This window comes from Myotis myotis, unplaced genomic scaffold (assembly GCF_014108235.1).
Source record: "Myotis myotis isolate mMyoMyo1 unplaced genomic scaffold, mMyoMyo1.p scaffold_m19_p_3, whole genome shotgun sequence".
Classification (NCBI taxonomy): domain Eukaryota; kingdom Metazoa; phylum Chordata; class Mammalia; order Chiroptera; family Vespertilionidae; genus Myotis; species Myotis myotis.
The window spans coordinates 98,853,828-98,880,716 of record NW_023416335.1 but is presented as its reverse complement, the minus strand read 5'-3'; the positions used below and the strand labels follow the sequence as shown (position 1 = coordinate 98,880,716).

General features: G+C 35.1%; 1 protein-coding gene across 6 annotated transcripts in view; it reads right to left on the bottom strand.

Annotated features, from left to right (window-relative positions):
- NBEA (neurobeachin) overlaps positions 1-26,889 on the bottom strand; it is a 1,002,985-nt gene that overhangs the window by 293,315 nt on the left and 682,781 nt on the right. The window lies entirely within an intron of this gene.

Genomic DNA, 26,889 nt, shown 5'->3' with positions numbered 1-26,889 from the left:
CTGCCGACAGTGGCAGCAGCAGAGATGTGATGGGGGCGTTGCCTTCCCCTGATCACCGGGTCGCCTCCCGCCCCTGAGGGCGCCTGGTCTGTGAGAGGGGGCAGGCCAGGCTGAGGGACCCTCCCTCCAGTACATGAATTTTCATGCACCAGGCCTCTAGTTTTAGATAAGACTGTAAATAAATAATCTGAAGTCTCCTAAGATGAGATCTCATTGCCCATCACTAAAAGAAACAATATACCAAATCTTTCTCATTTTTGAGGTTGAGGGTGCTATCTAAATTGATGGCCAATATTTAAAAAACCAATGACTGAGAGATGCAGTACCCAGATTTATACAGATCTTCCTGAGGTATAAATTAATCTTATAAGCACACCAGACAATCTGGATGCTAACTTCTTCAGCACTTTAAGGGCATCAGTTAGTTCACTGGAAGAAGAATACTGTATGCTAAAGAAACTCAAGGCTATAAAGGAGAATGTCAAACTTACTCCAACAGTGTAATTTATATTCTAGAAAAAATAGAGTAAATAAAACAATTTTTCTAACTAAAATCATTTTGAAATTTCTACTTGCTAGTAATACAAACATTGTCTCAATGAAGAGAAATATAGAAGTTAAGAATATCTGGCAAAATAGATTGATATTTCAGTACAATTTTGGGTGTGTATACACAAATACATACACTGTAGGAAAACTTCCTCAATTCCCCCACAGAAAGTTCTTCAGAATTCTGATTGAAACTTTAAAGTGACAATCTTCACTACTTATAATCTATTGGAGATGATCTTGGTTTTTCACATATTTAATTTTTGTACAATCTGCATTTTTGAAGATTCTATATCAGCATATCTTTAACATCTGAACTGCTATTAAAATTTGCAACAGCATGGACAGACATGGAGAACATTATGCCAAGCAAAATAAGCCAGTTGGAGAAAGATAAATATCACATGATCTCACTCATTTGTGGAATATAATGAACAACATAATCTGATGAACAAAAATAGATCCAGAGACACAGAAGCATCCAACAAACCATCAAACCTCAGAGGGAAGGCAGGGGAGGGGGGGGTAAGAGAGCAACCAAAGGATTTGTATGCATACATATAATGGGGGAGGGGAGGAAGGAGACATATGTAATACTTTAATCAATAAAGAATAAAATAATTATAATTCACAGTTGGCCTAGCTGGTGTGGCTCAGTGGTTGAGCCAAGAGGCTACCTGTTGGATTCCAAGTCAGGGCACATACCCGGGTTGCAGGCTCAATCCCAGGAAGGGGTGTGAAGGAGGCAGCCAACTGATGATGTTTCTCTCTCATCATTGATGTTTCTATCTCTCTAGCCCCAGCCCTTCCTCTCTCTCTAAAAATCAATAAAAAAAAAAAAAAGTCTATAGATTTAGGAGAAAGAGTTGCTCATGTGGTCCTCTAGAAATTTAGGCAATTAAGGATTGGCTTAATAAAATTAAGAAAAACTTCCAAAACATAAGGAAATTACACATTTTTAAAGAAATTTGTTCCGTTTGTTTGAGGTGTGGCAACGGTTTGAGAAAGAAGTGAAATGGTTTAACTCAGGCGCTCTAGATCCAAACCTGGGAGGACAGAAGCTGCCGGAATACAAGCTGCTGCTGTCCGAAGGTTTTTTCTTGAGAAAAGACATTTTATAGAAATCTTACTTATTTAATTATTTAACTTTTCTGGGATGGAATGCTTTGTAAAGCATTGTTATAAATTATTGTTTGACTTTCTGATTAGGATTTTAAAAATATATTTTAAGAAACACAATATGTGAAAGTACAAGACTGCCTATATCTTATTGGAAAGTACTATTAGAACTTTCATCCTTATTTTGTGCTATAACTTCCATCTGTTGGTCTTACTTGTGTCCTCTAGAAGATCACAAATAAATATGATCCTTATTATAAATGGCAGGCACGAGGGTTCCTTTATCTCAGCATCCTCGCCAGCACTTGTTGTTCATTGATTTGTTGATGATAGCCATTCTGACAGATGTGAGATGGTACTGCATTGTCGTTTTAATTTGCATCTTTCAGATGATTAGTTACTTTGAGCATGTTTTCATATGACTCTTGGCCTTCTGTAGGTCCTCTTTTGAAAAGTGTCTATTGAGATCCTTCGCCCATTTTTTTTATTGGATTGTTTATCTTCCTTTTGTTAAATTGTATGAGTTCCCTGTAAATTTTGGAGATTAAATCCTTGTCGAATATAACATTGGCAAATATGTTCTCCCATACAGTGGGCTTTCTTGTTTTGTTGTGGTTTCTTCTGTTGTGCAGAAGCTTTTTATTTTGATATAGTCCCATTTGTTTATTTTCTCCTTAATTTCCATTGCCCTAGGAGCTGTTTCGGTAAAGATACTGCTATGACATATGTTTGATATTTTGCTGCCTATGGATTCTTCTAAGATTTTTATGGTTTCCTGTCTTATGTTTAAGTCCTTTATCCATTTTGAGTTTATTTTTGTGTATGGTGTAAGTTGGTGGTCTAGTTTCATTTTTTTTGCATGTATCTGTCCAATTTTGCCAACACCAGTTATTGAAGAGACTGTCTTGACTCCATTGTATGGTCTTGCCTCCTTTGTCAAATATTAATTGAGCATAATAGCTTGGGTCGGTTTCCGGGTTCTCTATTCTATTTCATTGGTCTATATGTCTGTTCTTGTGCCAGTACCAGGCAGTTTTGAGAACAATGGCTTTGTAGTATAGCTTGATATCTAGTATTGTGATCCCTCCAATGTTGTTCTTCTTTCTCATGATTGCTGCAGCTATTTGGGGTCTTTTTTTATTCCAGATGAATTTTTGGAGAGTTTTTTCTAAGTCTGTGAAATATGCCGTTGGTATTTGAATGGGGATTGCATTGAATCTATAGATTGCTTTGGGTAGTATGGACATTTTAATGATGTTGATTCTACCAATCCATGAACTTGGTATATTCTTCCATTTGTTCCATTTATGAATCTTGATTTCATTCAAAGTTTTTGCTAACTCAGGTTTGTGTTACCTATAGATTGATTTATAATATAACTCCATTGTGTTAGATAAAACTATTTGTATTATTTAAATTCTTCTAAATTTATGGAGGCTTTTTAAATGGTCTAACATATGGTTTAGCCTGGAGAATGTTACAAATAGTACACTAGAGAAGAATTCTGTTATTAGTGAAGTGTTCTATAAATGTCTATGAGGTCTCTTTGGTTTACAGTATTGTTCAAGGCTTCTCTATACTTTCTAAACTACTGTGTAGTTAGTCTATTCATTATTAAAAGTGAGGTATCAAAGTCTCCAAACATTATTGGGGAACTGTCTACTTCTTCCTTCAATTCTGCCAGTTTTTGCATCATGTATTCTGGGAGTTGTTGTTAGGCACATAGACATTTATAATTATACTAGAGGCCCGATGCATAAAATTCATGCAAGAGTAGGCCTTCCTTCCCCCCGGCTACCAGCACCAGCTTCCCTCTGGCACCAGGGACCAGGTTTCCCTCCAGCTGCCAGCAGGCACCCGGGACCAGACTTCCTTTGCAGCCCCAGCTTCATCCAGAAAGATGTCCACTTTTATTATTATAGATATATGCAATATCTACGTATATCTTCCAGATGCACAAAACCTTTTATTATTATAAAATGTCTCTACCTCTAATGAGATTTTTTGTTTTGTTTAAAAGCCTACTTTTTTTCTGATACCAGTATAGCCGTTCCAACTCTTTTTAGATTGCTGTTTGCATGGTATATCTTTTTTTTATCTTTTTATTTTCTACCTACCTGTGTCTTTGAACCTAAACTGAATCAAAGCATATAGTCAACAGCACATAATTGTATGTAGAGAGCACACAGCTGGGTCTTGTTGCTTTTTAAAATATCCAGTCTGCTTTCTGATTGAATTGTTTAGTCCATTCCCATTAATGTTATTATTGATTGGATTGGTTGGATTTATGTCTGCCACTCTGCTTTTTGTTTCCTATAGGTCTCATGTCTTTTTTATCTATCTGTCCCTCCTTTACTGCCTTCTTTTGCATTAAGTAAATCTTTTCTAGTGTAACATTGTAATTCCTTTGATTTTTAAGAAAACTATACATATTTTAGTTATTTTCTTAGAGGTTGATCTAGAGCTTACAAAATTTGTTTTCAAAAAAATGTATATCCTTTGTGCTTACCAGTGTATTTAAGCAGACTTAAATATTTCCCCGAACTCTTCATCATATCCTACTTAACAATGTTGAAAAAGAAGGTGCCAAGTATACAGTTTCCTAATATTTTGCCCTTATCTGATCTTTTGACATACTCTCATTCTCTGTAATTCCTCAACAATGAGGAATTAAAGACCATTAATATAATAAGGACTTATAAAAATATCAAACAATAATTTGTTTATAAAAGATTCATTATAAGGGTCCTTGAAAGAATAAACTCAAATATAAATATAATTCAAATAATAAAACATGATTTACTGCTAACTTTTCAGGAATGTATATGCTGCATATGACAAAATATACTTCCAAAAGTAAAACTGCTGATATTTTGTGCTGATCTCTAAGGTAAATAAAATACAGAGAACTGACTGATTTTAGAAGTAGATGGGTAGAAGAGGATTCAGAAATAATCTATTCCAATGTTCTCATCAAGTAGGGCAGGAAATTGGACAGAGTGGTTAACTGAATTCATTAATCAAGGTCATATAGTTCATTTGAAGAAGAGCAAGCCCTAGAACTCAGGCATACTGATTCTTAATCAAGGGCTTTACTTACTCTACTGTAAAACTAACAAAATTTAAGTATTTGGGCAGTTTACATATCTCAACTAAAACAGATATGACTAACTCCTATCAAAATATCCCCAGAGACACTTTGGTAGTACTTGAAACAAGTATGCCTAGTGGATTAAGACTTGGGTTGACCCTTAAATAGATTTTTGTATATATCAGGATATTTAGCTCACAGTTCTTTTAGTGATAATTTAAATAATCAATTCCCTACTCGACTCTTACATAAGTCCCAGTGTTCTCTACTACCAAGAGAAAATTGAGGCCTAGTTATATATTCTACCAACTGTTTAAATGATCATTTATAAACTTGTCTATATCAACAATTACCTTCCAAAATGAAACAGCTTCTTCCTGGTATATTTCTAGACCTTCATCTGTCTGTCCCAAACCATACCTTCATGTTCCACTGTTATTATTACATGTGGGATACAGTGAATAAAATGCAATACTACTGACTGTGAAGAGTTTACCTTCAAGGAAAACTGAACCATCTCTCAACTCTCTGCAAAGTTCTTAAGAGAATTATACCATTTCCTTTTGTTAGTCTTGTAGATAGGCATCCATAAATTAGCCCACTCTTTTTCACTTTTCTTCTATTATTTCTCTCTCTATATCCTACATATGTGCAAATCTCTCTTAAAATTTATCCTGCATCATTCCACAATTGCCACAATATCTCTTACATTTCTTTTTTATATAGTTTCCTTGAAAGTGTATTCTACACTTCAGTTTCCCATTTATTCTTTAACCCCACTGTAATCTCTATGATTCCACTGAAACTGATGGAAAGAAACAAAGAATTTTTTATCTTACTTGTTTGAACTCTACATGGTAGCTGAACTGTTGTCCACTACTCTTGCTTTTTGCCTTTAGAACAGTTCTATCGGTTTTCCTTCTTACTTCTCTGAACATCATTTCTCAATCATCTTCTGGAAACTCTTTCTCTGTTGGTCTTCCTCAGGGTAATGTCCTTGTATCTTGTCTCATTCCAGATTGTTCCCTTGTGTTTTTCAAGCATTCTCATGCTTCTGTTGCCATTTTAATTAACTAGCTAATACTAATAATGGGACGAGGGCAAAGGAAAGGCCAGACATTATAAGCATGGTTATCTGGGCAGCTTCACCAGGAAGCTGCAACTTTATACCCCCCAGCGAACCACCATTCCATTCCCTGCAGATTATTGGGAAATGGTAAGATGGATGCTTGCACAGTAAAGTCGGGCTGATGTAGGAAACATGCTTTTCTGTCAGTCTAGCCTGGAACAAAGATACTTGGCTAGAATGGGCAGACCCACTGCAAGCTTTGGAAATCTTAGGTTACTAGTACTAGTAAATCCACAAAGAAAGAAATTATCTCTCTATTTCCCCTGACTTTGCTCCTGCTTCTTTGCACTCACACCATAGTTATGTGGCCCTAGAAGCTCCATGGCCATAGGCCATGTGGATCCCACATGAAATGGACTGCAGCTGGCAACACAAACTGAATTAGTCTGATGCTAGAATTGGAATGTGCAAATGTGGAGCAGAAACTCTCAACAATGGCTTTAATCCTAGCTCTGCTGAAGACACAGCTGGACTTTTCCCTTGGTGGGCCAGAGAGAGATGGGACCTTGGAAACTCAGGGGCTTAATTCTGCTCAAATCAATATCTCTTATTCTCCTATGCAAGTCTCAGAAAATTCCTTTTCTCCTGACATTGCAAGAAGCCCACTTCCACCAGCAGCAGGTGGGGACATGGAGAGCTTCCCACTGATAACATAACTACAGAAACTATTATGATGAATCATAGATCTATCTCCTAAACTTTAGAGTCATATATTTAGCTGCTTTCTTGACGTTTTCACCTGAAAAAACCCAGAGTTTAGTGGTTAAGACCATACTCATTACCTTAGAAAACCTATTCTTGTTCCAATATTTCTGTATCTCAATTGGTAGGGCTTTGCCCCTCAGTCACTCAGGCAGAAACTCTAGAATCATCTCAGGTACACCCAAATATTCTTTTATGATTTTTCTATCTTTCTCATGTAGCTCTCTTTCTCAGTGGAGGCTAAAAGCTATATATCCCTTATATTAGTTGGCACAATGCTTTGAGGACGGAGAGAAAGAGAAAAAAATATGCTCAGAAAATTTTTGCTGATTGGACCAATGTATTCATCCTTCAGGTTTTTCATTTGGAAAGCTTTCTTGTACTGTGTTCACATGCCGCTCTTTTATTATTCCTAATTTCTTCTTTTCCAGTTACTTACTACTAAGCCCACTGAATCATAATTGTGGGTTAAGTAGTTTGTAATCTACTAGCCCAAAAGCTCTGTGATGGAATAGTTGGTAACACCTGGGCATAGTGGAGAGCACAGGAAATACTCTATAAATATCTGATAATTGAATGACTTAAGGGGTTCTTTGCCTGAGCCCCCTGAAAGGATTAAAGGAATGCTTTCCACATTCCTGACATAATTTGTAGAAAGTACTACAACTGCATTTTGTATTGCAACCTAACAGACATAAGTAAAAATAGTGCAAGCCTGTGCACTTTGATATTCATGCCAAGGTAGGATATCCATTTTTCACCAGCAGTCAAAAAATTATAATTTTCAAATATTACTATACACATATTTATTACTAGAGATTTCATAATTCATGAGTATTGAAGTAATGAAAATAATTATTTCAAATCTCTCTAAATTTTCCTGAATGAAGACACTTATTTGAATTGTGTTGAGGGATGAGTGTCTTTGGGGAAGAACCCATCTGATGATAAAAAAAAGGTTCTGAACTGGCACTTGTGGGCAACATAAGGCAGAAAAGAGACCCAGAAATTGCTCCTTGACACCAAGATAACAGCGACAGCTTGAGATGGCTATGCAGAATGTCAATCTACTTACCAAATTTTGATTTTTAATAATATATCAGGAAAGAAAACAGAATCCAGCCAGGTGGTCTAGTGGACTCATATGTTATATTATAATAGTTCTCTTGCATGAAATATGATGTTTGAGTGTGAGTTAATCCAATTTATTTATAATCAGTCTAAAGAAGTAATGGCTACTATAGAAGTAATGACTATGATGTCATCAGTTTGTCTTGTAATTACTAGATATGTTTTAATCTTCCTCCTACATTTTTGATACCTTAAAATTAAGATAAGTTTTATCACCCAACAATTATGTGTGGATCTTCCACTGTGCATACAGTTTGATACTAGGCATTTTGGGGTAGGGAAGAGTTAATTTTTACTTATCATTCAGGAATTCGGAATCCATTCGGGATACAAAAACATTTACACATTTAAATAAGTTTTTTTATAGCACTCATCTACATTTTACCAAGCGTAGAAAAGTTGAGTGATATAAGATTACTGAGAAGGAAAGACCATTTTTAATTAGGAAGATCACAGGCTACATTTAATCTTAAGGAAGAAGTGTAACTCTGAAGGCCGAGAAAGAAAGTTAAGAATTGTGTTTGGAAAAATAATTAATCTATAGTAGAGAATGCAAGGATGGATGTCAAAAAGTTAATTGAATATTGAATATTGCTGTGATCAGAGAGTGCAGTGCTTTTGTAGTAGGCAGTTAGACATGAGCAGAACAAGGACAGAAGGTCACCAGGGAGGAAAGCCCTGGGTGCTTAGCAATGGGCAAAAGTGGGAAAAGAAGGACCTTATTCTCAGGGTAACCATTCCTCCCAAAGTACATCACTGGTCACGCGGTTTAGACCTCCTACCCTTTTCTCCCTAAATATAATGTCTAGGCCTCAGTTGTATTTCAGCTTCAGGCTTAGAAAAGCAGCAAAACCAGACAAGCCATGGCTTCCTCAGGAAGAGCTGCACTGACTAATGACCCCCTGCCTGGGGCTGACCAATCAATGGAAAGGACAACCCTGAAAGGACACACCTGGGCAGCTGATGAATATTCTATTGAGAACTTCCCCTGAGAAGTCCCCTAAGATTTCAGCATGCAGGAGAGAAATAAAAACCTCAAGACAAAGGACCTAGTATAATCTCTCCCTCTGGGGAGAAGCCCCTGCCATTCCCTTTTCCCTCTTCTCCCACTTCTTCCCCCACAGGCATGCATCTCCTAAATCCTAAAGGAGCCCAGCAGGCTTGCAACCAGAGGAGCAATGGGCAGCAGCAACTCACCTCAGACTAACCCCTGAACCTGTCTCCAAGGCCCCCTTTTCTCTGACTTCCCAGTGAGCCAAAGCAGTCCAACCTCGGATTTCCTGTTGCTTCTTCTATGCTAAGCTCTTCCTCATTTCTCTGTCCTGAGTGTGCTTTTGCTGCAACCAATTAATTCTTGCTTGCTTTGTTCACTTTGTCTCTTGATTGAATTTTTCCCTTCAAGAAGAGAATAACTGAGGTCTCATTTTTCCAATAACACTTTGAATACCAGAAGGGTCTCTTTTCCTTCTTTCTACCCCATTTCATTCCCCTCCCTTTCTTGCCCTGCCCTCCCTTCCCTTTCCTATCTTCCTCCCTCTCATGAAACTTGTGAGTCAATCTAAGGTCTTTGAACAGGAGATTAACATGATAGAAGTGGTCTCTGAGAAAGTCAATTCAGCAGCATTCTTTATGATAGACTAGAGAAGGGAAAGATAGAAACAGGGAGCCACAATCCAGTAATAGTGATAAAGACTTGAACTAGGGTGATGGTGGTGGGTGTGACAAGAATACAAGTGAAAGATACTAGGAAAGAAGGAGAATTGGCAACGCCTGGTGATTAATAGGGTATGGGGTGGTAGAGAAGGAGCAAAAGGTGAGAGAGGGGTCAATATTACCTAAGATGTCAAGTCTCTAAAATTATAACAATGGCTCAAGTCAATGACAGAAACAAAGGGAGAAATGAGAGATAGCATCCCTCAAAAAAAACTTTTGACTTCTACTTGAAAGGAAGGAGGTATGAAAGCATGGAGAGAACAGGGGCATCAATTTGGAAGACATCCACCAGGGAGTAGAAAATGACACTGATGAATTAACAGAGAGCAGAAATGGAGGCATAGATTTGTGACACACCTACACAGAGATGATAATTCAAGATACATAACCATAAGACGACAATAAGCTAAAGAATATACTCATATTTAGCTTGGCCAGTGTTGCTCAGTGGTTGGGCATTGACCCATGAATCAGGAGGTCATGGTTCCATTCCTGGTTAGGGCACATGACCGGGTTGCAGGCTCGATCCTCAGTAGGGGGCATGCAAGAGGCAGCTGATCAATGATTCTCTCTCCTCATTGGTATTTCTATCTCTGACTCCCTCTCCCTTCTTCTCTATGAAATAAATATAAAACATATTTAAAAAGGATATACTCATTTAAAAAAAAAGAATATACTCATATTTAAGGGATTAGAGAAGAAAAAAAGAGTCAAGTTAATGGTGAAAAATCAATTATTGAAGAGGCAAAATATGATAATGAATGGAGGTAGTGAGTAGAACATCATAATTCAGTACATGGATGTTGACGTCACAAAGAATGGCTTTAAGTCCTACCTCCAGCAAGAGGACCTTAAATAAATTTTCTAAGCTTCACTTTTCTTATCTCAAAAAGTGAGATAGTAATACCTATCCCTCAGAGCATTTATCACCACCTGACATGCTAAATATTTTCTACTTGCTTATATGCTTATTTGCTAACTTAATGCCTCCCCACTGGAATATAAGTTCCATTATCTTGCCTCAATTGTTTTCAGCTCATGGGAAGGCGAGGTATTGAATGTTTCTTTGCTCTCAGCTCAGAGTTCCAGATGCCAATTCTGGGGCCATAGAAAAAAAACCCACTCAACCACTTGCTGCACAAATCAAGTTTTTAGCATGAGGTCGTACATCATATATGTGTTAAATAGCTAATATTTTTGTTAAGAGAAGAACATTTCAAAAAGAAGGAGGTCAACAATGTCAAGAGGCCATCATGATTTGGTAATTAAGGGGTTAAAATAATCAGTGCTGTTTCAAGCCTTATTTCAAACATAATATTAGCAGAATAAACTGATTACGTCCTTTCCTTAGTTCCTGCTTTCCTATCATTTTCCCTCTCTTCATCTTTTCCTTTCTTCCTTCCTTCATTTGAACAGATATTTATTGAGCACTATTATAAGGCAGGTACTATTTTAGATTCTGAGTATGCAACAATGAAGAGACAAAATCTTTGCCTTAACCAAGAGCTTACATTGAAATAAGGGGAAAGAGACATTAATCATGATAAGTAAAAAACATGTCAGATAGTGCTAAGTTGTAGGGGAAAATGTAGGCAAAGAAGGGGACAGAGAGAGTTGGTGAAATATACTCCTATTTAAAAATATATTTTTATTGAGTTTTTTTAAGAGAGTAAGGAAGGGAGAGAGAAAGAGAGAGACATCGATGGGAGAGTAAAGCATTGATCTGCTAACTTCTGCACACCTGATACAGAAGATCAAGCCTGCAAGCCAGGCATATGCCCTGACTGGGAATCGAACTAGCAATCCTTCAATACAGGTGACAATGTCCAGCCAACTGAGCCACACCAACCAGGGTATGTACTGAAGAGTGTGAGGGCAAAGATGCAGCTACTGGAAGCAGAGAGTTCCACACAGAGGAAGTAGCAGTTGCATAGACCCTAATGGGAGTGGGTGACAATGTGCTCAGTGAAGACAAAGTAATAGTGACAATAGTAGGTGATGTCAGGAGGGTGTGGGGGAAATAGGGTGGAAAGGTATTGTTATAGGGCTAAAAAATCATTTTAATCCTCGAGGATATGGGTTTTGTTTTGTTGTTGTTGTTTTCATTTTTTTTTAGAGATAAGAGAAGGGAAAGGGAGAGAGAGCGAAACACCAATTGGTTGCTTCCTGCATGCCACCTACTGGGGATGGAGTCCAAAACCCGGGCCTGTGCCCTGACCGGGTATCGAACCCGCCACCGCTTGGTACACGGAATGACACTTCAACAAGCTGAGCCACACTGCTAGGGCAGTTGTATTTATTTATTTATTTATTTATTTATTTATTTATTTATTTATTTATTATTTATTTTTTAGAGAGGGGAAGGGAAAGGGGGAGAGCAAGAGAGAAACACTGATTGATTGCCTCCTGTATGCATCCTGACCAGGGATCAAACCTGAGACCCTTTGCTGCATGGGATAACACTTTAACCAACTGAGCCACACTGGCCAGAGCACTGATAAGTCATTTTAAAGATGTACCAGGGGTCCTCAAATTACAGTTCATGGGCCACATGCGGCCCACCGAAAACATTTATCCGGCCCGCCGGGTGTTTTTGCCGCCGCTGTGTGCATAGGAATTTGTTCATAGTTTTTTTTTAAACTATAGTCCGGCCCTCCAATGGTCTGAGGGAGAGTGAACTGGCCCCCTGTTTAAAAAGTTTGAGGACCACTGAGTAGACTTTTATTCTGAAATGGGAAGCCATTAGGGAATTCTGAATTTAAGGGTGGCATGATCTACCTTTTATTTTTAACAAATCTGTTTGCTTGTTATATTGAGAAAAGAGTATAATGGTACAGCAAGCATGGGATAAAGAAGGAAGCCAGGACATCTCTCAGATAACTAATAATACAAATAAGAGATGATGGTGACTTGACCAGGACTGAAGCTAAAGTTGGTGAAAGGTGGTCAGATTCTGGTGGATTTGCAGATGAGCTGGTTGTGAAGTATGAAAGCAAAAGAGGAATCAAGGCCGGCAGCCAAGTTTGGCCTACTGGAGAGAAGTTGCCATTTACTGAGGGACAGTGACTGCAGGAGGATAAGCCTGGGTTGGTTGAAGAACAGGTGCTCAGTTTTAATATGTTGCGTTTGCTATGCATCTTACGTATGTGAGACAATGTGGAGAAGACAGCTGAATAAATGAGTTTGAAATTGAGATAAAAGGTCTTGCCTGGAGAAAGAAATTTGGGATTCATGAATGTACTTTATTGGAAAGTATAGAATGAATAATCATTCTTTCACTCACCACTGAGTATCTGCTCTGTGCTATTGAAACAACCAGCAAAACTAACAAAGTCTTCCATTGGGAAGTACAGGGACAATGATACTCATGTAATTATTCATTCAACGAATATTTACTTAAGCACTATGCTAGATAAGCTAAGGAGTCTAGAGACAGAAAAACTGAACTTGAATCCTACCTTACAGCCACTGTATAGACTTGAGTAAAAAAAATTCTAAGATTTTAATGTCTATTAAATTATTTAATGCATGCAATAATCCTATGATGTAGATATTATTATCTCTAGTTTACAGGTGATAAAACAGACTTAATATAAGTTTAGTGTTATGACTAAGAAAGTGGGCCTTAGAATCTGGATTCAGAAGGGCTGACTGAAAAATATCAACTCTGCAAACTCCTGGCTTTGTAAACTTGGAGCAGTTACTTGACTTCTCTATGTTTCAGTATCTTAACAACAAAATGGTAATACTGTAGTAGTATCTACTTCATGGTGTTGTTGAGGGAATGAAGGTACAATAATACAGATCAAGCACCTGGCACGGTACCTAGAATATAATAAAAATGAAATACTAATTTTGTCACTTTTGAAAATGTAAAAATAAAAATAAATGTTCTTGAAGCCCAAACAATAACAATGATCTGCAACTTTTTTCTTCAAGGTTCAAAGACCTGATATTTGAGTGTTTAGTTGACTTTCATGCAGAGGGTAAAATAAGAGGAAGAGTAATACATTGGGTCAGGGCATATTTAAGACGAGAATTTATCAGCGGCAGCATTAAATGTCTTGTAATGATCATCAAGACTCTCCAACTAGTTCCCAGGTCAGTGCTTAGGCAGTGAATTTGCTGATCTACACTGTTTCAATAAAGTGGCACTTGTCCTTAAGGTATTTGTTATCTGTGTTCTCTAGTATGATGAATATTAAATATTGATATCAAACAGGTAAAAGTCACAATTCTTAATGAAGTCTGCTACAGCTTCTAGACAACAGGAGACTGAATAGGGCATAGATTACAAAAACACCTACCTGAAGAGACTATCTTATTTACTGAGTGTAAGGCTTCAATAGAGTTATAGCCTTCTTTTGGTGGCAGCTATGCCTATCCTCATTCTAGTATTTTGCTTGTAGGTTTTATTCCCACTATTACATTTTTTTAAAGAGGCTATTATCACTTGAGGTTTTCTACCTCATTATTAATTCAAGTGCCATAAACATTTTGAAATAGTAACAAAAATAAAAGACGGCAAAGAACTGGCATTCTCCTCAACCACGGGTGCTAACGCATAATATAAACTTTTTCTTTGAAATATGCTTTGCATAATTTCAAATACCTAATTTATTTTTAATGCCCATCAAACAAACATAAAAATAGAGTAACTGTATCAACACAGTGCTAGGAAAAAAATAAGTGGCATGGATTATTATTTGGAGAATTCTTAGGAATCAGACAAGACGATACAAATAAATCACTTAGAGAATTAGCTGTGTTCCAGGCTTCATTAGATTTAATTATCCCCCCAAATATGCTCAGCAGAATGTACTTGGGTCAGCTGGGACTGACATACAATAGAGTAGGCAACTTATAAACTGCTCAGTGCACAGAGAGTTCATAAAACAACTGTGTGTGCATTTAGATTCATGTGATAACACCTCTTATTGCATAAGCCACCAAATGAAACAGATGGAACAGCTCTTGGCTAGAGAATGTTTCTTTTGTAAAAGCACTGGCCTTCCTTATTCTCCATTCAAGGCACAAACTGCAAGAAAGCCAAATCTGAGGCAGGCTGTCTTTGAGTTTTATTACGTAGATGTCATAGCAATAGTAAATAAAGTATTAATGGCATATCACTATTTAGGAAAAAAAAGTCGGCAAATTTAAAAAAAAAAAAAAGGCCTACACTTAGAGAAATTTAAGGCTTTAAAATAAATAACACAAAAAGTTATGAGATGTTTTCTTTTTCACAATTCATGGTGAAATAAAATGAATGCATTTTGTACTTTATCAATTACTTACTTAACATTGGTCACCTTTCACTACTTACTCTTCTGAATATGTTTTTCCAGCAGTGTATTCATTACTTAATGGAGTCTTCTTTACATTCACTCTGGGTTACAGTATATTCAGTTCTAGGCACTGCTTTTGAAGAAAATAATAGAGCAGAATGGGTTCTGATTTGTGAGATGATTTTAGCTTCATAAAAAGTTTTTACATTGACTTCAACTTTATTGAATGCATCACTTTTAAAAAGCATTTACCTCCACTTATGCTAAATTATTTAGACATTAATGTTACATCAAAAGTAGAACTATTAATGAGTCAATATGAAAATTATTCCAATAATACACACTTATTTACATTAACTTTTATTAGTTTTTCTGTGCATTGTTCAAGCATAAGGGGAACTTGTAAGTTCCATTTGTAGGTAAAAAAATAAGTTGAAAAAGCAAAATTCATAAATGTCAAATTACAAAAAGTATATTCTTCATACTTAATGGAGATTATTAATTAGTTATATAATTTAATAAAGTCATAAAAAAACTAGTATTTAAAGTGTACGGTGAGAAACTATACAAAGGCTGTGTAATATTTAGTGAATTTAATCTATCCAGATACCTTATTAAGCAGATCAGTCTCTTTAAATACCTAGGTTGAGACAAAACAATAAATATATTATAGTTAAATTTTGTTTTGCTATGGGTGTTCTACATGTAGCCTATGAAAATGTTTAAGAATGAAACTATCATGCTTATTAATCCATATTCAAAATAATAATACCTAACTAGCTATTATAAATCAAATCATATAAAAATAGTTAAAAATAGCAATATAAAATGAGTTGCGTAAAAGTCAGGTACTTAGGACCCAAGTAACATATTTTTAAACAAATAAGATATTTGTTGTTTGTGGACACATAGCCTAGCATTTACCAACAGGGTTATAAAGCTACCCCAAAACTAATATGACCATGTTTCACTTAATAGAGGCCTCTCTACTCTATATTCACCAATCCACTCTGGGGGTAATGAATTCTAGGCACCACACTTAAAGAAAATGATGTATGAGAATGGGTCCTGAATGCTGAAGGTGACTTAGAATATGCTATAGGTGTCATGGCTAGAAGCTCAAAGCATATGCAATTTGATATCTTAAATATTGAATTTAAAGGATTTTTTTCTGTTAAAAGGATAGTACAAGACAGAAGAAAAAGTGGTACTAAAAGGGGAAACTTTCAAGGAAAAAGATTTTGGTTCAATATCAGGAAGAGCTTTCTAATAATTAGAACTGTATGTAAGTGTATGTAGCTATCTGAGTAGATAGTGAATTTCTCACCAATGGAGGTAAAAGAGGTTAGATGACCATTCCTTACTAGTGCTGTAGAGAAGATTCAGACAGTTAATGAGCAGGGTTGCATTATATTTTCCTCCTGACCTGATATAAAATGTCTAAATTCTGAAGTAGAATTAGTTTCTTCCTACCAGCATTAATTGCATGATACTTTTATTTAAATATTCACTTAAATTCTATATAATTATATGCAGTGTAATATTTAAAAATTATTAAGTGTTACTACTGATTGGTAATTATAAGTAGAATTCTAGAATTAAAATTCATGAAATAGAACAATCAGATGTATCATTGAAAAAAAATCCTAGAACAGTATAGTATCCATACCAAAGAAAAAAAATAGCAAGGAGTAAAAACAGCTGACATTCACAGCATTTTTAAAATGATTCTATTTAAATTCATGATAAAAGGGAGTTTTCATGTGTCTTCAACTGAAAGTTCACAGAGTAAAGCTATATGTATAAAAGAAAATCGTATAAAAGAAAATGTAGTATAAAATAGCATAAAAGAAAAAGTACAAAGATAATTTACTCAAGTGATAGCTGAAGTAATTGTTTCTCTTCATCATTTTATAAAGCTATATCCCAATAATCTTAAGTTTTGCAATGAAGTGGTTCTTTTGCAATGAAGTGAATTAGTCCAATTTGATATTCATTAATAGTATGTATATTTCCTAGTTTCTCCTCATGTGATAGATCAATACATTATCATAAAATAAAACTCATATTATAAATAGGATCTCAATATTTACTTAATTAAAAGCCTCCTATAAAGAACTTAATCTTTACAACTCATCAAACAATCATATTATTAATGTAAATCTAAGTCTATAGTTTTTTTTTCAGAATAATACTTATATCCCAGTCGCTAAAAATTATTTCTGGGAACAGACAGGACATGCATGCATTCATTCATGCATATATACATATACATACATACCTCCATAATATGTGTTTAGATATTGTAGTGTTAAGAGCAACCGAAGTCAGACAGACCTGTTTCTGGAATTACTAGTATGTCCCTTGTTAAGACAATTAACCTTTTTAAACCCCAGTCTCTTTATTTATGCATGGGAACAAGCATTTGTTGTGAAGATTAAAAGAGATTAAATACTCATTGAGTTATGCTCATTCTTTATCACCCATTTCTCTCAACTCAAAAAATTACTTTAAGTATCAAATGTGTTAATGCATATAAAAGTATTCTGTAAATGAGATGAATGTTGCAATTGTAAACTATTACCTCATTTTAATGATGTTCATTCATTAATGGTGTTAATTTTTATTTTGAATAGTCCATGAAGGTTTATGTATCATAACACAAAAACAAATTTCTATAGAAAAATTTAACAACTTAAAACAAAAGCTCTTTTGAAAATAGAAAAAATAATCATTAGCAACAATTATTCTCTAAGTTATTTTGGAATAATCCAGAGTCTTAAAGGAATAATATACAGAACCATTTCTTTGGAACAGAAGGGGCCAATCACATAGCAAGAGAACAGAGGTTCTAAGGTTCAGGTGAGGAAAAAGAAAGGATACATTTTCCCTCAAAATTTTTTACCAGCCTATTTTCTGGCCTAAACAATCTAGACAATTTTCTCAATAATCCACACGACCTAAGTTCTATTCAGAGTTCAAATGCATATTCTAGTGTGTTTGTGAAGTATGTCTTACCTAGAGTTTCTCTAAGAATATTACAGCATTCAAGGGGAAAGCATTGTTGACTATACAAAAATTCAAAAATTAGAAAAAGTGAGTCAGTGTTATTTGATATAGTTCTGATTTAACAATAATTATATTTGAATAATCCAGAGTCTTAAAAAAATAATATATAGAATCATTTATTTGGAACAGGTGGGGCCTAAATTAAAAAATTAGAAAAAGTGAGTCAGTGTAATTTGATATAGATCTGATTTTAGTTTTGAAAGATACAGAAATTGAAACTATCATAGCTTATCACTTCATTCAACATGAGTTTAAAAGGTTAAGTTACTATCTGAAAAAAAGGTAATCTGGTTGTCTTGCACAGCAGCCTGTGAGCTCTGCAATCTGCATAGAGGGGGTATTTGTCATCATTAGCTGAGCTGTGACAGCTGGCACCCAGGGTGTCCCAGAATCAAGAAGTGGCAGAGACAGTCCTGGTTTAGGATGCCATTAAGTGTAGTGTGTTTCTTGAGGATCAAGTATATTTATGAAAAGATTTGGGATGTAAGTAACAGCAGTGAACATATTTGGATTTTCCATAACATGGATAATACAATGATAGCACATAATTAGCAGATTGCCTCTAGACAACAAGATGCCAGATTATAGTATGAATAAACATCTACTGCCTGCCACTTAGAGAGGGAGAGTTGTTTTCAGCACCCAACTAGCTCGAGCAGAGTGATTTTCTTCAAGATTGGATTAAATATATTCAAGAAAACAGATTGAAGATGGAGAGAATAGCTCTCAGATATATTTTAAATTTGGTTGTAAACAATGCACCAGGAATAAGCATATCCAATGAAGTATCCGTCCTTTTGATAGCATGAATATGAAATGTAAATCATTCACACAGATGCAATATTCCAACTCTCTGAGGTGTATATAATTGATAATAAAAATTTTAAAATAGTCCATGCCAAAAGTTTAAAATCAGAATCTTTTAACCACTGTGGGTCTGAAATAGTTGTGGTTGACATATCCAGAAAATAATTTTAAAAACTTTAACCTTTTATAAATATGTTTATCTTATTAATGCAAAACTATCTAAAGCAAAGAAAGTTTAAATTAAGAAATGGATCGATCAGATCTTTAAAAAATAAGAACCTACAATCCCTTTACAAATCATCAATGCTTGGAAACATAATCAATAACACCAGGTCTTATATTATTATGTAAACTAGTTTTCCACAAATAAAACTAATTTTTGTGTTAATGTAAAATCTATGCAAATACATGCAGTCATTTATCAGGAAAGCTGACAAGCATTCCATATTGGAGGGGGAAATGAAGCTCTCAAGAATAGAGGCAATTAATTATTTCTGTATTTTTTCTTCTTCTGTCTTGAGGCACAAAAGTTATCCATCCAGTTAAAACAGCAAATGAAATAAAGAGATTTTTTAAAAATTTAAACACATATGGCTTTTGCCTGCAATACTGATCACCACAAGGTCTACAGATGCCCGTGGCTAAATGTACACTGGCAGATGCACACAGGGGAAAACTGTGCTAATGCAGCGTGGAGAGCAAAACAAATGAAGAACTGAATTTGCTAGAAAAGAAACAAAAACAATAAAGCCCCCCAAACCTCACTTTTTCATCCTAGTGAGTTATGCAATTTGCTTATAAAATACAGGTTTAGGTTGCAAAAAATTTAACCGTGGTCTGTTGCAAAAAAGTAGAAAACGATTTTAAATAAGTGTAGGTGTTTTTATATATACATGGACATTATGTATGTGATGATGGAGCAATATAATTTTGTTTCTATGGACAGAATAGCGAGCAATTTTTAAACTTCTCAACTTCACAATTTAAAGTTCATGACATTCAAAACTGTCATAGTATACATGACTGGATAAATATGGTAGAAATGTCCAGTTATTATTATTTTAAAATCCATTTGGCTGTAATTTCTTAAGGTATTATTGAGAACTGTAGGGTTATTATGAAACAATCTTGCAGATGTGATATTACAACCTAGTGGTGAAAAAAAAACCCTATATTTAGTAGCTGTTTCCTTTTAACAGGTTAACATAAAAAATGTATAGAGGCCAGTTCAATCTTTTACTGTCTGAAACACTGGGGCTGTGTGTGTGTGTGTGTGTGTGTGTGTATGTGTGTGTGTGTGTACATACAATTTGCATGCACAGGCTATTTTGCAAACCGTAAAAAGAGTATACTTCCTAAAAATGCTTTAAGATTATTAAGAAAGCAATAACTTTCTTAATAGGCCTGTAAGCATGCATTGCATTAAATTTTCTATTATAATTGCCAAATAAAGATATAATACAGAAAGCATTTAAGTAATTGTATATCTTGAGGGAAGAAATAGAGACTTACTGTACCATTCAAAGTTGTAAAAAGACAAAATACTTAAAAGAGCATTATTATCAATAAAAATGTTTACACTCCTAAAATTTAAGAATTCTTTGGAGTATTTATAAACATCTAAATTTGCATGACATATATTTATACAAAATTAGTAACATATGTTCCAAGAATGTATGTATATTAATTAATATTAGCTCTAGTGAACTTCTTGGCCTTGTTTCCCAACTCTCCAAGAAAAGATTAATTTACTGAAAATGTAAAGTAAAATGTAATTTAAATGTTGAGATGAGATTTATTTCTCTAATGACATAAAGCTAGTATCATTACAAATGTCTCAATGTTGCTCACTTATATGAAAACCCATTTCTTAATACATATCGGCATGCAAACTGTACACTATATTCACAAGTCTAATACATACATTCATGCTAGCATAACAAATATTGGCAGTTCCTTTGAACAAAGAATCTTTTACCAAGCATTAATGTCGCATATATTAAAATTAAACAAATTTTAAGTAAAACGAAAATTGTAAACCTGTTGTTAGTATATCTGGAATATTATTTTATATTCTACCTCTACTTCAGTGCTGCTCTCTCATTAAAACTGGTCTTAAGTTAGAAACATGATTAAATAATAAATTCTAGTGGAATAAATAAAGGTTTTACAGTCTAAAGATTTTTTGATAAAATATTAAGACACCCAGACATTTATAAATAAATCACAAAAATTACAAATTAAAAATAAACTAGGGCATGAGGGAACTTATCCTATGGTAATAGAAATGTTCTATATCTGTGCCAGACTAATGCTATATGGTTGTATGTATTTGTCAGAATTCATAAACTGGCACATTCATATGGAAAAAAAATCATAGGATTAAATACTGCTGTATACAAATCATACATTCATGACATGGACTTAAAATAATAAAAAAGAAGATTTGACATAAAAATAAAATTACTTTATACTTTTCATTTCAATGGGTTCACAACTTTTTATTAGATATTATCTTACAGACCTTATGCTCTTTATGCTTTGATTAGATCTAGATGTTTAGATAAAATGAATTAACATATGTAGATTTAAAAGTATTATCTACTTAGAATTTGTAATGATATTCTTGACAAGTAATTATATGAAAAATTGTGTTTTTAAGAAGTAGTACACATTATTATAATAAAATATTATAATAGTGAAAATAATCATAAGTGGAAATGAAATATTATTTAGGTGATCTATTCTCAGATATTGTTGCAATCTCTACATTTACATGTAAAGGTATAAAGAAAGTTTCTATTTATAAATGAATTTCCTTTTTTCTGTAAATCACTTATAGTATTTTATTGCATATAATATACATGATAAAAGGTAATAGTTTTTATTTAAAGTAATCCTTTTATTATCACTCCAGTTACTGATCATTAAAAAAGTAAATCCTAGTTTAGAGAAATTGTTTTGTTCAATTAAAAAATAAGCTGCAAAACTATAAATTAGAAATAGCAAAGGTTATTTTAGACATGCAATCACTGGAGGTTGATTATCTACATACCATACGTTAGCCTCAAGGTTATGCTGAATATTTTCAGTGGCTTAATCACATATAGTACAGTACAGTGATGAGAGCTATGTAGTCCTGGATGACCCACTACAAATGTACAGATTAGCAGACCCTAATTACATGTGCTTCCATTGTTTTCTCTATGTGCAATAAAACTCCTCTGTACTAAAGTGCCAAGGAGGCAGGCTTGCAGGCAAATATCTGTAAATCTACTAGTATGTTAGTTATAGATTATGAAATGCATAATTTTCATATAGGAAAGAATCACAGGAGCCCAATTATCCTGTTAGAATATGTTTAGAATATCCAAATAAAAGTTATAAACTGAAATCTAAAAATATGAATTTAATTTCAGAGTTTCTAAAAATAAAAATTACCTTTAAAAGCTGTATGAAGAATTAGAATTTGGAATCAACACTTGCTCCATAATAATCAATGAATGACTAGCCCCAATACCCTCATATGTTTGGAAAGGGTTAGATCATATTTATTTTGAGCAGTATGAAACTATTTTCATTGATAATTCTCACCCCCAAGTTTTTCAGTTTATAGATGCAACTTAAAATATCCTGTATCTCTGTGTTGGGATACATAATCCAATAAACTCAACTTCATATTCTTTTTATCTCCCCAGGGCAATTAGTACATATTAATGCAAATGAAGTTAAGAAACTGAGACAATTATCTAAATAACCCAGGCTCTAAATTTAGTTTTCTATCCAAAGAAAAGATTTGGACAGTTATCCAGCATTGGCTCAAATCTGTAAATCCAAGGGTGGTAAAAATTCTTGTAAAGTAAGTACACTTCCAACTTTCAGTTTTAATCTCAGAGTTATTTTCTTTTCAACATTTATTAGCACCAAGAACATGTTTACTAAGCAACACTGTAGGAAAAATAAAAGTACTCCCTACTACAAACCTATTTGATTGTGTACTATAAGGATGAGGAAAACTGAGGATGATCATTGATCATTCAAGTGAAGAATTAAGGAAATACTTAAAAAAAATTAACCATAATTATCGGGATGCTCTGGTTGAAGAAATAAAATAGGGTCTAAATTGTATAGTGAACTCAATTCTTTGCTTTACTTTGTCATAAACCTGATATTAAAATATAAAATAACTATTTCAAGAAATCACTGAGACTTTTGAAGCTCTCGAGTTACTTTGTTTCAAATGTTATTATACCAGTAGTCACACTAGGAAAAAAGGTATGGATGTCATCAAATTAGATTACCAGAAAAACTCCCCCTATTTTACTTTATTTAATGTGACACATAAAGAAAACCCTGTACAAATATCTGTCTTTAATTTCTCTAGTGTAAAAAAAAAAAAAGAGGAAATATATTGTGTCTGGCAGAATAAAACAGATGAAGTAGCCTGGGTACATTAAAAAAAAAGGAAGAAGAAGAGGTGGGTAGAAATCAAATGCTTACAATGAGCCTTCAAAGCCACTCCAGCAACAGGGATAAAAATAATTCAATAAACTCAACTTCATATTCTTTTTATCTCCCCAGTGTAATAAGCACATATTAAAAAATAAAACTTTAAATTCATGAATATTTGGGAACAGAATAGCAACCAGCAGATAATGAAAAAACACAAAACAATATCTTTGTGAACATTTAACATGTGTGTGCATATCCTCTAACAGATAAATTTTTCCAGATGAAAGGTCACAAGTGCTTAAATTTATGAACATGTAATTCAAATTAGATTTTTTTAAAAAACAGAAACCTTGCAGTTCTACATTTCTCAACATAATAGACTTTTTCTTTAACTCTAATAAGGTGACTATTTTTGCATTACTTTGTTTATCCAGTAATATAAGCAGGTCTAAAATGGGGATAAGTTACCTAGGAAATAGCACTTAAGAAAATATATTTTGCCATTGTTATTTTGAATGCTTTGAATTGTTAAAAATCACAGTATTTGATTGTTTTATATTCATTAATAAGTACCAAAATTTATGATAATGGTGAGCTTGTGACTGCTTTGGACTTTTTTTCCTAAGTGGTATCTTTTAAATCAAGGCTGCCTAGTAAACTAGGTAAATGAAATGGAAAAAAAAAAAATCGAATTGGTTAGTCCTTAAAATTCCAAATACCATTCAAATGTAAGCATCTCAGATTTTCATTAAATCATGAGACTCTTGATTCCTCCCTCCCCCCTTCAATTAGGTCAGTTTTCTTCAATTATCATTCTATTATTAGCTCATGTCAAACATGCCTGCATAGCATACCAATGAAAACAATTAACACATATCCTAAAGCATGGGACACACAAGGTTTTATTCATAGTAAAAACATATAAGGCTGGTGTCATTCAAATTGTTTTATCAAGTTTTCATATACGTAAATAAATTGATTTTAAGCTATCTCCATGTATTAAGTAATCATTTGAAGTAAGTAGTTCAATAGGGCAAATAACATTTCAAAATTTTTTTTTACTATACAATAGTTAAGTTACTCCCATAAAACAAATCTAACTCCAAAACCTTGATTTAAAAAAGGCTAAATTATACCTAAAATATACTATATTTTTTAAGTTCCTCTCCATACGTTATTTCAATAAAAAGGAGAAGTAAGGGATAGAAAGCACACTCCTCAGAACAGTTTGATTTTCCCTTCAATAGTTGAGAGGTTTATGAGATCTTTGGAAAGGTTCAGATACAGAAAGCAATTCATTTCACGTGTTCGGTGTAATAGAAAATCAGTGTGATGCAGCAACAAGCAGTATTTGCACTGGAGTATTACAGTTTACCCACAGAGATTATGGCGGGTGGGTGAGTCCTATGTTATGTAAATCACTGTCAGTGCCCTGGGCGAAGCAGGGTGCTATAGGAAGCAGATCAGTAAACACTCCCGGTGTCCTTGAAACGGAAGGACTTCACTTTCGTGGAACACTGGAGAACTAACGCTTAGTCCTTTTCTCAACATCCATTTTCTTTTTCAAAGTGCAAATCGTTAGGAAAAGGCCCCAGTTACACCAATTAGTTTGCACAAAGTGCTTCAGTGTTTAGCTGCTTTAACCCAATTAAGCCTCACAGTGCGCCCCAAAGATGCGCCACCTGCGCGCTTGGCTGCAGCAAGGCCCGCCGGCCGCCCTCCCGCCCTTCGCGTTAGACCCGACTGGACGGCCCTGCCACGGTCCCCGGAACGACCCAGGCTGCGTCAGGTTCTCGATAACCAGGGAAATATGCAGGTGGCCCAAGAAATGGAGAGGTGAGTCTGGTCCCAGCAACTTTAGCCTGAACCCCAGGGGGAGCGCGCAGGGCGCAGGGGCCGCGGCCAGCGACAAGCACGCGCCGATTTGGCTTCAACCACATGTGGGCCCAGGGCTGAGAGGTGCCTGGGCAGAGACGGAGGCTTTCAGCGGACGTGAAGAAACCCGCACACAGAGTAAGGTTTTAAAATAACGGCTTACAGAAATAAAGCCTATGGGACTGAGAACAGAGAGGGGAAAGGACGGCCCGGGAATGCGGAGTAGCGGGAGAGAAGGGACCATCGGGAAGTACATGGGGACTTGCGCTGAATGAAACACAGAGGTGGCTTTTCCCCAGAGACCAAGGCACATCTTTGCCTTAGTGGCCGTGGGTTCTTCCGCTCAGATTTGCTTCCTCTTCCAACTGCCAAAAGGTAGCAGTGCATTCACCCGCAAAGCCGGCAAAGTGAGGAGGGGCGTTCGGTGATCCCAACCCCAGTCCCTAAGGGAATAGAAGGTTCTCGGGGAATAGTGCAGATGAATGCTTTAAGCTCCAAATCTAATGTACTATTTTAAGCTAAATCAGAATGTATCACTCTTGGATAAGGAGAAAGTAAATAATAGGTGGCTTTGTGATGCTCTGCTGTTGCCATCCCCCCTCCCCCAATCAAAAGATTGAGTAAAAATTGGGGGCCCTGAACAAGATCTTGTTAAAAGCTGTTCTGAAAGAAAGCGCCTACAAAATTATTACCAGGCATCAGAGGATTTTGCTGGAAATATTCTTAATTTGGAAGAGAGGGCATCTAAATTAAAGGTTGGCGATTAAAAATCTGCCTAGGTTTTAAAACCACCACATAACTCTAAGTAGTATTTCTTTCCTTTACGAGTACATTAAGGACATAATTGGTACCACAAAAAAAATTCTATATAAATCCATTTCCTCCTCTGTTTCAAGGTTCCAAATTTAGAAATGTTTATTTCTTTCTAATTTTTCCAAAATGATATTTAATTAAAAATCCTAGATGACTGTAAATTAATTTTCTTTTAAAATCTTTAATCATTTTCCTTTAATCAAATCACACAGAATCATATAAAATTAGAAGTCTATTGTCAGGTCAGCACTAAGGACACTTAAGAGAGGAGATATATCCTTAATTATACATCTGTAAAAATGAGCAAGAAAACCCAAATCTGCAAATTTTCAGGAAAGTTGTCTGCCAGTGGGTCTCATTTCAATTATCTTTCTTGAATTTCACATACAGCTCATTATGCCCATATGTTAATAATCTCTCCATCACAGAGGTAATTGATTTTTCAAATATTTCTATCAATGCATACAAAACTTAGTGTCCCACTTGTAATGTTGGGCAAGCCTACCACAGTACAAAGAGGAGGGAGGGGTATACTAAACATTTTTTAAAACATCCTAACTTAAAGTGGGGTAGACGATATCTAACACACTTAGCAATAATTTTTGGATCCCTCTCAATAACTGCAAATGAGGGACAAATACAATCCGGATCTCTGCCCCAACATGATCTGCCCCAACACACTGCATAATATTTTTAAAAATCATTATAACATATAGGAACATCCAGAAAACCAACCTGCATAATCAGGAAAGAGCAAACTTTCAACTTGTATTTTAAAAGACCTCCAGGATTAACAGACATTAATGATCTTCTTCCTCTAAATGTAAGTTAGTGACTCTTGTCTTAGAAAACCCCAACTAGTCCACTAATTGATGGATGACCATTCATACACCTGTATATGCATTTCAGCGGTAAAAAGACAAACGGCTTTCAGCACCAAGAGTACCACTTGGCCAAGTCTTTTTCAGAATGTCAGTATGCTTCAAGTAATACCAAAGCTGAGAGATTCATCTTGTGTCTAGGTGGACTGGGTGGGTTTCTGCCTGCAGCAGCCTCCTACCTTTAGTTCCTGTGCTTATATCCATGAGGGGGATTAATTAGCCTGGCTGGAGCCAAAGGAGGCTGTCGTGACGAGCCCAGTGGCGATTGGCCGC